This window comes from Mytilus galloprovincialis, chromosome 13 (assembly GCF_965363235.1).
Source record: "Mytilus galloprovincialis chromosome 13, xbMytGall1.hap1.1, whole genome shotgun sequence".
Taxonomy (NCBI): Eukaryota; Metazoa; Mollusca; class Bivalvia; order Mytilida; family Mytilidae; genus Mytilus; species Mytilus galloprovincialis.
This window is the reverse complement of record NC_134850.1, coordinates 59416476-59428983: the sequence shown is the minus strand read 5'-3', so window position 1 is coordinate 59428983 and position 12508 is coordinate 59416476. Positions and strand designations below refer to the sequence as shown.

Below are 12508 nucleotides of genomic sequence, written 5' to 3'. Positions count from 1 at the left end.
CTCTGAAACGAAATCCGACTCCGTTATAAGAATCAACTAATAAAAATAGTTGGTCTATTACTTTTGATGAAACTTTATCTATATTCCGACCAATTCTTGTGATTTCTGACTCTATAAGATCAGTGAAATCTTTTACCAGAAGACTTGTGTGAAATTCTAAGTCATCTTGCAAATCATAAGCCTTGTACTTCAGTATGCTGAAGGTTGTCCATACATTTTTGATAACCTTCAAGATTAAACGGAGGCTTTCACCTCCAGTAAGTATACCGGCAAGAATGGTCTGTAGTTTTGAAATTGACGATTGAATTTGAACAACAGCTTTTTGTGAAACTGAAGACAATTCTCTTTTTATCTTTTTGGAGAAATCGCCAAAAGATGTTCTAAACTTGTCAACCGTTTTTTTTAATCCTATCATTTCGTAAATAGCGTCTGTTTTTGTTTCAAGGGACAATCTATTGTCAGTTGAAATAAAGGCGAATAATTGAACATGTTTTTCAACAATCCCCCATCCATTTAGTATGGGGATATTTCGAAAAATATTGGCGTCCATCAAATATGATACAAACATGCCAGGTGGATTAGCATTATGTCCACACCAAACCCGATTTTCTTTACCTGTTAATACAAATACATTTCGCCGTTAGTCAAAAACAATAACAATCGAAACTACATAATTTTTTTTTAAATTTCTGCTGACATGTTTTCTTGCATATCTTTTTGTGTGAATGAAATATTTGCATTACATATAACAAATGACGGCGATATTGTTTGACATTCCGATTGGCCACATTTGTACAACACTATATACAACATCTCTGCAGTCGTTTTCAAAAGTCTTTTGAACTAGCTGTCAGTAACAGCAATTACTCTCAGATTTGTCTTTTTGTTGTTGGAATGTACAAGTACTCGGCGCGCGGCCACGTTCACTTGTATATGTAATATTTGCATTTTTATCCATCTGATGAGTTAAGCCTTTTTTAACTAATTTTTACAGTCCGTTCTTATGTTGTACTGTTTCACTACTATCCCAGGTTTGGGGGAGGATTTAGATCCCGCTATAATGTTTAAGCCCGCCACATTCTGTATGTATGTGCCTGTTCCAAGTCAGGAGCCTGTAATACAGTGGTTGTCGTTTGTTTATGTGTTACACATTTGTTTTTCGTCCTTTTTTATACATAAATTAGGCCGTTAGTTTTCTCGTTTGAATTGGTTTACATTGTCATTTCGGGGTCTTTTATAGAAGAGGGACGAAAGATACCAGAAGGACAGTCAAACTCATAGATCGAAAATAAACTGACAACGCCATAGTTAAAAATAAAAACAGAAACAGACAAATAATAGTACAGAAGACGAAACAAAAAAAACTAAAGACTAAGCAAGACGAACCCCACCTGATTTCAATAGCTGACTTTGCGTTATGGGCTTTGCTCATTGGTGAAGGTCGTACGGTGACCTATAGTTGTTAATTTCTGTGTCATTTGGTCTCTTGTGGAGAGTTGTCTCATTGGCAATCATACCACATCTTCATTTTTATAGATATTTTTTTCTCGTTCGATATCACATTAATGTAGTGGAGACGATTAAATGTTTATTTCTTATATTCATAGTGTGTCATTATAAGTGCGGTGCCCAGTCAACGTAATTGATCGATTTGGGTTAACGTAATAACAAATGACTGTATTATAAATTTATCGGAAATAGGAGAACAAGCCTAATACTTCTGCTGGTGGACTATCAGTCCAAGAGGGTATCATCAGCTCAGTAGTCAGTACTTAGGTACTGACATGATTTATCACAAATCTTTCTAAATTTGTCCGTTTAAAAAAATTGAAATTATAAAGAAATGAGGTTTCAACTCCCTCAGGCAAAGTTGAACTTAAATGAATTTGGATATTTGTTTTAGGTATTTTTGTCATATTGCTCTTCAACTGTTCAGTACGGATTTAAAATGTTTAATTGGCTTTGAGCGTTCCTGATGAAGGTAAATCCAGAAAAGCGCTTCGGACGCATTGAAACGCCAACCGTTATTGTAAATGGTTGGCAGATATTATATAAATATCAATTTTAAAGTCGAAGGAATAAAACTGTTTTGAAGTCTAAACTTTGAATAATCAAGAATAAGATTTGTTGGAATTAAATAAAAGCAGCTTTATTAAAAGCTAATATCATAAATAATAATTATGAATCAATTACAATATATCTAAATAGAATTGCAGTGTGTGCTATAATAGTGAAAATACATGAATAGTAAAATCTAGGTCACTTACTAAAAACAGCTGATCTGTCTGCGAGGTAATTTGAAACTGACTATACTTTTCTCTAAACGTTTAAAAGATCAAGTTAATCAATACACCTAAAAATAGTACGTGTGTACACAAAATGAAAGTAACCAAAATGGCCATAAAGTTGACAAGTTCGATTTGGGATAATTCTAACATTATAAAAGGATAAATATGGATTAAATAGGATGCATTAATAACTTCTGAATAAGGTAATTATGTTGTAACTATAGAAAATCATTCCGCATAACAAGCAAGTGTACAAAAAGTGAAAACATGTATGACCTAGTTTCGCGGAAAATATACGCCGGGAAATACGAATGTATGAAGGTTACTATTAAACATGTTAAAAGAATAATGCAAATAATCCTGGCACAACACTGCTCCTCTTAAAGAAAAAAGAATTCTGTCCCTAGAATTGATATAAAATGAATGAATATTCAAATTTCAACTAAGAAGCATACATACAATGTATATAAACAGTAAAATAATAAATATTATATATAAATCTCATAAAATTAAAGTTCAATATGATTACAAAGTTCTTTCCTATTTTCTTGAATTCACAACACAGACGGAACTTCTCATCTTCTTAGCGGAATGACATGTTAATTGATTTTTAAGTGTTCTCACTTCTTCTTTCAGCTCTGTCTTTCTTTTCTCCAGTCGTTCAATAAAATTCCCAAAACGAAGGCACTCAAATTTATGTTTTTCTTCTAATTCCTTTAGTTGGTTGGCATGTGTTGATTGTAAATCAATATATTTATTTTCTAATTCTACAATTTTTTCATCTTTTGGGTCAACCTTTATTTCTACAATTTCAATCTCTTCTTCTTGTATGAATATTTGATTCTTCATAAATGTTGCTTCATCAACTTCTTTAATGTCTTCACTTACTATTACAACATAAGGATTACTGCTTTTCACACAAATGTGTTCTTTATTAACATGAGGTTTTTTATGATCTTTTATGTGCCTTTGCCACTTAGCATTTGAAATGGTCTTGAAATTACATGTTTGGCATAAAAATGGGACTCTGTCATCCGACGTATGTTTTATAATAAAATGTTGGATGGTATTTTTGGTATTTCCTCGAAAGGGACACTTGGAACATTGAAACAGTACCATATTTCTGTAATAATAAAATTAATCAATACAAAATACTTTATAAATTAACAAGTATAAAATATTACTTTTTTAAAACAGGAATAAATACATGAAATAAATACATGTATACAATATTTGGGTTTACACTTAACATAAAATTTATTCTAAATGGTTGAGTTTTCTATTAACCCAGTCTGGTATTTCACCTACGTACGGTATTAATTTATCAATATGAACAACTTCGGTTCTAGTTTTAAAACAAATTTCATAAACCACTGTGCTCAAAACTTTTGAAATTAAATAGGGACCAAGCCATGGGGATTTAAATTTTTGCCTTATAGTTATGTCAAATTTGTATACAAGATCCCCTTTCTTATATTTATATTTTGTAAGTCTCGTGTCATGGTTCTTTTTGAGTCTTTCAGCATTTGTCTTTAGATGTTTCCTGGCAATCTGGTATACGTCTTGTAATTTATCTTGAAGGTGTTGAGCATATTCAGATTGCCCTCCATATTTATGGTCTGGTAATGGATATATCAGTTTGATAGGAATACTGATTTCTCGACCTAGCATTAGAAAATTAGGTGAGAAGCCTGTAGCAGGATGTGGTGTACTACGATAAGCTGCCAATAGTAGGTTGATGTTAACATCCCAGTCAGTAGCATTCTTGTTGATGAAACTTTTTATCATCCCTGCAAGGGTTCGATTAAACCTCTCAATAAGTCCATTTGAGGCAGGATGGTAAGGTGTTGTCCGGGTCTTTGTGATTTCTAAAATGCTTCAGACAGCCTTAAACAATTCACTCTGGAAATTACTGCCTTGGTCACTGTGCAGTTCTAATGGTATTCCAAATCTTGTTATAAATTCCATTACAAATTTTTGTGCTACAATATCAGCTTTTTGGTGTGGCAATGGATAAACTTCCATCCATCGGGTGAAATTATCTCCTATTACCAATAAATATTTATTTCTTCTCTGTGTTTGTGGTAAGGGTCCAATTACATCAATACTAACTCTGTCTAAAGGGTAACCCACTCTATAATCAACCATCCCAGCTTTTGATTTTCTACTTTTACTTTTAGTACAAATTACACAATTTTCTATGTGTACTCTGACGTCTTTTGTCATTTGATACCATGTAAAATAATTTTTCATTTTCTGGACTGATTTCTTAATACCAAAATGACCAGAATATGCAGTATCGTGACAGCTGATTATTATTTCTTTCTTTATAACAGCTGGTACCAGAAGTTGTAAATGATCTAGCTCACTTTTAACTTCTCTCCATTTTTGGTATATTACTCCACCAATACGGACAAGATTACTCCAATTCAGCCAATAATGTCTTACTGCTGGGCTGAAACTGGCACATTTATCTCTATCTGGTGTTTCTTCTGCATCCATCCATTTATGTAAAAAGCTGTAATCTGGGTCTTCTTTCTGGAATGTACTCATCTCTTTTTCTGTGTATTTAGTTAACCAACTGGAACAATTACCATCACTTGACTGTGTTACATTCCTTATTATAGGTTTATCTGTTAAATTCTTTACATTATCAACCTTTTTTCTAAATTCTGACCATTCTTGTTTCCATTCAATGCATTCAGCGCAACTGGAATCAAGATTTCCCTCTTTCAAATGTATACAAATATCATTTTCATTAGAATTTCTAGACATTGCATCAGCATTAGAATGTTTTGTTCCTGGGCGGTGTTGAATGTCAAAATTGTATTGACTAAGACTTTCAATCCATCGTGCTAACTGTCCCTGAGGGTCTTTAAATGCAAATATCCATCGTAATGATTCATGGTCTGTTCTCAGCAAAAACTTTCTTCCAAGCAAATAGTGTCTAAATTGCTGTATAAATGTGACAACTGCAAGTAATTCTCGTCTTGTGACACTATACCTCTGTTGTACCCTGTCTAGTTTCTTTGATGCATAAGATATAACCTTTTCTTTGTTTTCTTGGATTTGAGACAGCACAGCGCCAATACCTATATTAGATGCATCTGTGTCCAATATAAACATTCCGTCTGATTGTGGGTATGCCAATATTGGTGATGTTGTCAGTGCGATTTTTAATTTTTCAAAAGATTCTTGACAGGGCTGTGTCCATTCAAAAGGTACATCTTTTCTGGTAAGCTGACTGAGTGGAGCTGCGATGTCACTAAATTTGTATATATACTGCCTGTAATAATTACATAGACCAAGGAATTGTTGTATTTCTTTTGCTGTTGATGGGGCTTTCCAGCTATCTACAGACTGTACTATCTTTGGATTTGGCTTAATTCCTTCTTTACCTACAACATGCCCTAGGTATAGTATTTCTTCTCTTAATAGATCACATTTAGATGGTTTAAGCTTTAATCCTGCATTTATAAGTCTTGAAAAAACTTCATCTAGTCTTTTAAGATGTTCTTCTTCATCAGAACTAAAAATTATAATATCATCGAGATATATCAGGAGTGTTTGCCATTGAAGTCCTCTAAATATCAACTCCATGCATCTCTGGAAAGTGCTAGGGGCATTGCAGAGTCCAAAAGGCATCTTTGTATACTCATACAGACCATACTTGGTAATAAATGCTGTCTTTGGTTGATCTGATTCTTCCACCATCAACTGCCAATAACCACTTTGAAGATCGAGACATGAAAATATGGACGCTGACGCTAAACAATCGAGGCACATATCTATGCGAGGAATAGGGTAGGCATCTTTAATTGTAAGGTCATTGACCCTGCGAAAATCCACACACCAGCGCACAGAGTTGTCTTTCTTCCGAACAAGTACTACTGGTGAAGCCCATGCTGATTTTGATGGTTTGATAACTCCCGTCTTAAGTTGATCTTGTAAGTTTTCAAATTCTTCATTCTCAAATCCTATTGGTGTCCTTCTAAGTGGCTGTCTTACTGGTGCTGCACCAGCTGTATCTATTCTATGTTTTATAAAGGAACATGTACCAACATCAGTTTTAGAACCAGCAAATGCCTTGTTGTTCTTAATGAGCATATCTGCAAGCTTTCGTTTGGTCTCTTCATTTGCTATGTTTTTGCTACTTCTTTCAAATAAATCCTTAAGATGATCTGGTAATGCAGGAATTTCGGCCTCATTTCTGCATTTATCATTCATCTCCCAGGAATTTTCTGCTTTACAGTTCCGAATGGTACTATTCCATTCATCAGGAATACATACTGGTTCATCTGTAAGGTTGATATTCATCTTCAAATTGTGCAACTTGCAGATATTCTTGGTATTATCATCCAAAGGTTTTGTACTGTTTTGGATATCATCAAATTCTGTAATATCTGTAACTGGATGTAATTCTCCTATTAAGTAATTTCTTTTTAACTGGACAGGATGGTCCTCCATATTCACCAGTCTAAATGGAATGACTTTTTCAAAAGGGTCAACAAGGATTTGTGCAACCATAATTTTCCGATTATCTTCAACCACTGGTTGTAACATGGTATATCTGGTATCTATAACATCAGTATTATAACTCCCACCAAATAATATCATCTCATAATTGGCTGGAACGGTTACATTTTCAGTTAAAACCACTCTTGCTATCTTGTCATCCACCTTCCTCTCAGTGTAACACTCTATCCACTTGCCGTCCACCTGTATTCCCTTCTTAGAGTTTATTGTAATGTCAAGTTCATCTACAATATCACATCCAAGAAGAATACTATCACCAATAGGGGCAATATACATATCCCAAGAAAATTCATGGTTCCCAAGTTTAACATTCATCATAGCTATTCCATGGGTCTCCATACTTTTCCCTGCCTCAGCTACTACTAAATTTCTGGTCGCTTTCTTTAATATTGGTCTCTTTTCCTCAGGAATCCCAAAATACAGACTGCTATTAAGAACCGTCACTTCTGCTCCTGTATCCAAAACAGCTTTGGTCACCTGCCCATTAATACTTATGGGAACTTTAATTGTTGCTGACCTCACTCTGTCTATCTGGATAACACAACTAGATTGCCGTCTACTGTCCATCTTCTCCGTTTTCATCATAGGAGTCATTACAGCTGTCGAAGTACTTTGTTCTGACGTCAACTCAGACATTACCTCTACAATCTTTGTTTCTCTCACAGGTGACAAAGGACTTAAATCCTTTTCTTGTTCTTTATTTCCCTTCTGCATCTTGGATTCTTTGAAAAGTATATCAATATCAAAATCTGCTGACTCAGCATCTTCCTTTGTCATCTCTAAGGAAACTGCTGACTCAGCATCTTCATTTTTCATCTCTAAGGCTGACACTTGACCGACAGTCCCAGCCTCTACTTGTTTAAAGAATTCTCTTCAGTGCTATTCTTATACTGTTGTTTACCATTTTTCTTAGTTGGGCAGTCCCTGCTGTAATGCCCTGCTTGGTTACATGAATAGCATTTGGAGTTGGGTTTCTGTCGTTTTTCCCTATATGGTCTCTTCTCTGTGGTTTGATTATTCAGCTTTTCCTCCACTATTTCTCCAACTGCCTTTGTTATATCTCTGGTCATAGACTCTTTCATGTCCCTACCAAACTGATTCAATCTCTCCTCAGTTACGAATCTCTGGGGACCTGCTTTTCTGCAGTTGAGGTCTTCATAGTCATATTCTTCTTCTTCTTCCATTGTCTCCACTTGACGGATCTGAGTTTTTCCTTTCATGCCATTCTTACAAGTTAGATGCCAAGTCACCAGGTTTATCGTTTCTTCCATGGTTTTTGGTCGCTTGGTTAGCACATCATATGCCAGACTCTGATCAGGTAATCCAGACAACATATATTCAATACTGATATTATTGAACAGCTGTTTGTCCATTCCAGGGTAAGCCTTTCTAACCATGCCTTCTATCCTAGCAGCATATTCATGGATGCTTTCTTTATATTGTTTCTTGATGGTCTGTAATTCACGTCTGTAGGTCTCCGGAAAATTGTTGTTTCCAAAACGTCTTTCCATTTCTGAATTAAACAGCATAAAGGAAGTGCGAACTTCTGGAGCTAACTCTGTGGCAAAAGTAAGGGCCTCATCTTTAAGGACTAGAAGGATTTCTTCTGTTTGCTGTCGTGGACTCCAGTTATTACGTTCTGCAATTATCTGGAACTGTACCATAAAAGTTTTCCAGTCTCCTTTACCATTAAAAAATGGAAGTCTTGACTTATAGGAATCTTGACTTGCAAATGATTCTGTTCGATTTCGCATTGGATAGGCCGTCTCACTAAATCTTGTGTCAGGGTAGTATATGGAATTTTGTTGATTCCATCTATATGGTTGTTGTTCACCGTTACCATGGTTACCATAATTTCTATATTGTGACTGCATACTATGTGCTGAAGGTTGGGACTCAGTAGTCATTGTTTGCCTTGTATTAAATTCTTTCTCTCTTTCAAGTTCTTGTATCCTTCGTCTAAGTTCCATCACCTCATCTGGTTGATGATTCACATATGTTGATCTGTTCAGATTGCTGTCACTCAAAGAAGATGTTCTGGGCCGTGATAGGTTTGTCATGGTATTTGTCTGATTTGCTGTCATTGGTTGGGTCAAATTAGTAGTACTATTCATTGGATTTGAATAAGAACTTACATTTATACTATTAGAACTAATATTTGAATGTAACCCCCAAGCAGGATATGACTGACTGTTTAACCTAGTACTAGGTGAACTTATAGTATTAAAGTTTGAAATGCTGGGACCAGCCATTGAACTCTTAAAATTATTAACACTTGTAATTGAACGGTAAGTATCAGAAATAATACCACTAGCCCCTGGTGCACTATTCGAAACAATTTGTGTCTCATTTTCTCTTGTTAAACCCGAAAAATTGGAATTAACACTACATAAGGGAGCTCTTGGGGACCCTCCATTATTTAAAAACATAGGAGGTGGTAGTTGTCTTTGTCTTAAATTCATATTTAATATACCAGACTGAATTAATACTTAATTTCAGTTACCCTTATATTATTAAAATATTTTAAAGAAAAATACACCTTGAGTTTCAATAACTCTTAGTGCTAAATAATTTTATATGGAAAAATACACTTTGAGTTTCAATAACTCTTAGTGTTCAATATTTTATTTATGCTAAATACACCTTGAATTTCAATAACTCTTGGTGTTCAATAATTTATTTATGGAAAAATACACCTTGAGTTTCAATAACTCTTGATGCTCAATAATTTATTTATGGAAAATACACCTTGAATTTCAATAACTCTTGGTGTTCAATAATTATTTATGGAAAATACACCTTAAATTTCAATAACTCTTGGTGCTCAATAATTTATATGGAAAAATACACCTTGAATTTCAATAACTCTTGGTGTTCAATAATTTATTTATGGAAAATACACCTTGAATTTCAATAACTCTTGGTGTTCAATAATTTATTTATGGAAAAATACACCTTGAATTTCAATAATTCTTGGTGCTCAATAATTTATATGGAAAAATACACCTTGAATTTCAATAACTCTTGGTGCTCAATAATTTATATGGAAAAATACACCTTGAATTTCAATAACTCTTGGTGTTCAATAATTTATATATGGAAAATACACCTTGAATTTCAATAACTCTTGGTGCTCAATAATTTATATGGAAAACATACACCTTGAATTTCAATAACTCTTGGTGTTCAATAATTTATTTATGGAAAATACACCTTGAATTTCAATAACTCTTGGTGTTCAATAATTTATTTATGGAAAAATACACCTTGAATTTCAATAACTCTTGGTGCTCAATAATATCATATGTAAACCACAGTTTGAGTTTCAATATATGCTGATTTGTATGTTGTTGGTTTTTTTTTTATGTATTACTTTTTTCCTCTCTTTATCTTTTTTTTTTTTTTTTAAATGTTCTTTTTACCGCTGCCACCAATTGAAACGCCAACCGTTATTGTAAATGGTTGGCAGATATTATATAAATATCAATTTTAAAGTCGAAGGAATAAAACTGTTTTGAAGTCTAAACTTTGAATAATCAAGAATAAGATTTGTTGGAATTAAATAAAAGCAGCTTTATTAAAAGCTAATATCATAAATAATAATTATGAATCAATTACAATATATCTAAATAGAATTGCAGTGTGTGCTATAATAGTGAAAATACATGAATAGTAAAATCTAGGTCACTTACTAAAAACAGCTGATCTGTCTGCGAGGTAATTTGAAACTGACTATACTTTTCTCTAAACGTTTAAAAGATCAAGTTAATCAATACACCTAAAAATAGTACGTGTGTACACAAAATGAAAGTAACCAAAATGGCCATAAAGTTGACAAGTTCGATTTGGGATAATTCTAACATTATAAAAGGATAAATATGGATTAAATAGGATGCATTAATAACTTCTGAATAAGGTAATTATGTTGTAACTATAGAAAATCATTCCGCATAACAAGCAAGTGTACAAAAAGTGAAAACATGTATGACCTAGTTTCGCGGAAAATATACGCCGGGAAATACGAATGTATGAAGGTTACTATTAAACATGTTAAAAGAATAATGCAAATAATCCTGGCACAACACGCATGTAATTATTAAACGTATTGTTCTCAATTTTTTTTAATTGAATATCGTTATCGTCGTTGTCTACAGCGGTCAAGATTTTCTTAAATTGGGGTCAATGGTCAAAGCTAAAATTTCAAGGAAATTTTAAAGTCACATTTGGACTGATTACCGCCCCTACATATTATGTATTAAGAGCGAAATAAAGACGAATAATTTAAAACAATAATTATATTCCGTTAACTGAAGCGCCTTAATTAAAGGATGTTTTGCACATGGGGCTACCCCGCGATATGATATTCACTAGTTTATTCGGTGTAAAAAATGACAAGCCTTGTATACGTATCATTGATGCGCTTTTACAACTACCGGGTCATTGTCCTGCATATCACAATATCCAGTACTTTTGTGTCGACACAAAACTTCATTGATATATTCATTGTCTGTATATTCACGGCATATAATGAACCGCTTATGTTTTCCTTTCACAGGTATAAATTAACTTTGCCGTCTTTGGTTCAACTTTTCGGCATTTCGATTTTTAAGCTCTATACTCTCATATTCGAAATGCCCGGCTTTCAACTTTTTAATTCAAATGTCTCTAATAAGTCTTGCGTAGACGAAACGTGCGTCGAGTTTAAAATATTATAAGTCTGGTATCTTTAATTATTGTTTATCTATGTATCATTTAATCATTAGGGCGTTCATAATTGATCAAATGTGTTTGAGTACAAGTTTTGTAACCGATTTCACCTGTAAAATTTATATATCTTATAAGCAGTCTTGATAGGTATGGCCGTATGTATTTATATAATATAAATGTGTATTAGATAGTTGTTCATCAGACGCATATCGTCTACAAAATACTCACAATTGACACCAGAATCAAACAAATTAAAAAGTCTAAACAAGTACTAAGTTGCACAGCATTAAGGAACCAATTACAGCCTAGGTAGTTTAGTCATGACAAAAGTACAATAAAGATGCAAAAACTTTATAGTTATCGATTATTTGTAAAGATTTGAAATTATAGAAAATGTAACTTAATTTGTAAACATATGTACTTTTGATTTGCTGAAGGTGCACCATTGTGGCCTTTCCAGATATTTCTTTATAGTAAAACTCACACTTTATATCCGAAAATGTATCCAAAATTTCATTGCTTAAAAACAAAGTTACGATATGGAAACAGAACTAAAAGAACAGGCTATTGTTCTGTATCGATAAAAAGTTTACAATCTAAAAACATGCTTTATTAAAGGATTTTCACTAAGGAGAGTCCATGAGTCCTGGACTCAGGAAAATCTGTCTGAACTAACCATTTAAAAAACTGGTGAGTCCAAAGATGCATCAAGATTGAAATATGTTTTATAAACTGAACACACATTTTATAGCAAAAGTTCAAAAGTAATCTGAATTTAATATCATTTCATTGCTCTATAAGGTCTGGGAGACTAAAATAATTAATTATATTGCAATAAAATATCTTCTTCTTACTATTGAACTCACCATGGCCAAAAATGGCGTGTCCTTAGATTCGCCTTCAAAAATCCTTAGCAATAACCCCTTAGTGCAATGCCATGTGTATCTAGGTAATCAAACTTTTAGCGATATACAGTA

At 33.5% G+C, this 12508-nt stretch overlaps 1 long non-coding RNA gene across 1 annotated transcript; it reads right to left on the bottom strand.

Annotated features, from left to right (window-relative positions):
• Positions 1–2123: 2123 nt before the first annotated feature.
• On the bottom strand, positions 2124–10902 carry LOC143055955 (uncharacterized). The gene is made up of 2 exons (XR_012972179.1): positions 10517–10902; positions 2124–3411 (listed from the first exon to the last, which is right to left on the bottom strand). It is a non-coding gene; the product is annotated as an uncharacterized LOC143055955 (long non-coding RNA).
• Positions 10903–12508: the final 1606 nt, after the last annotated feature.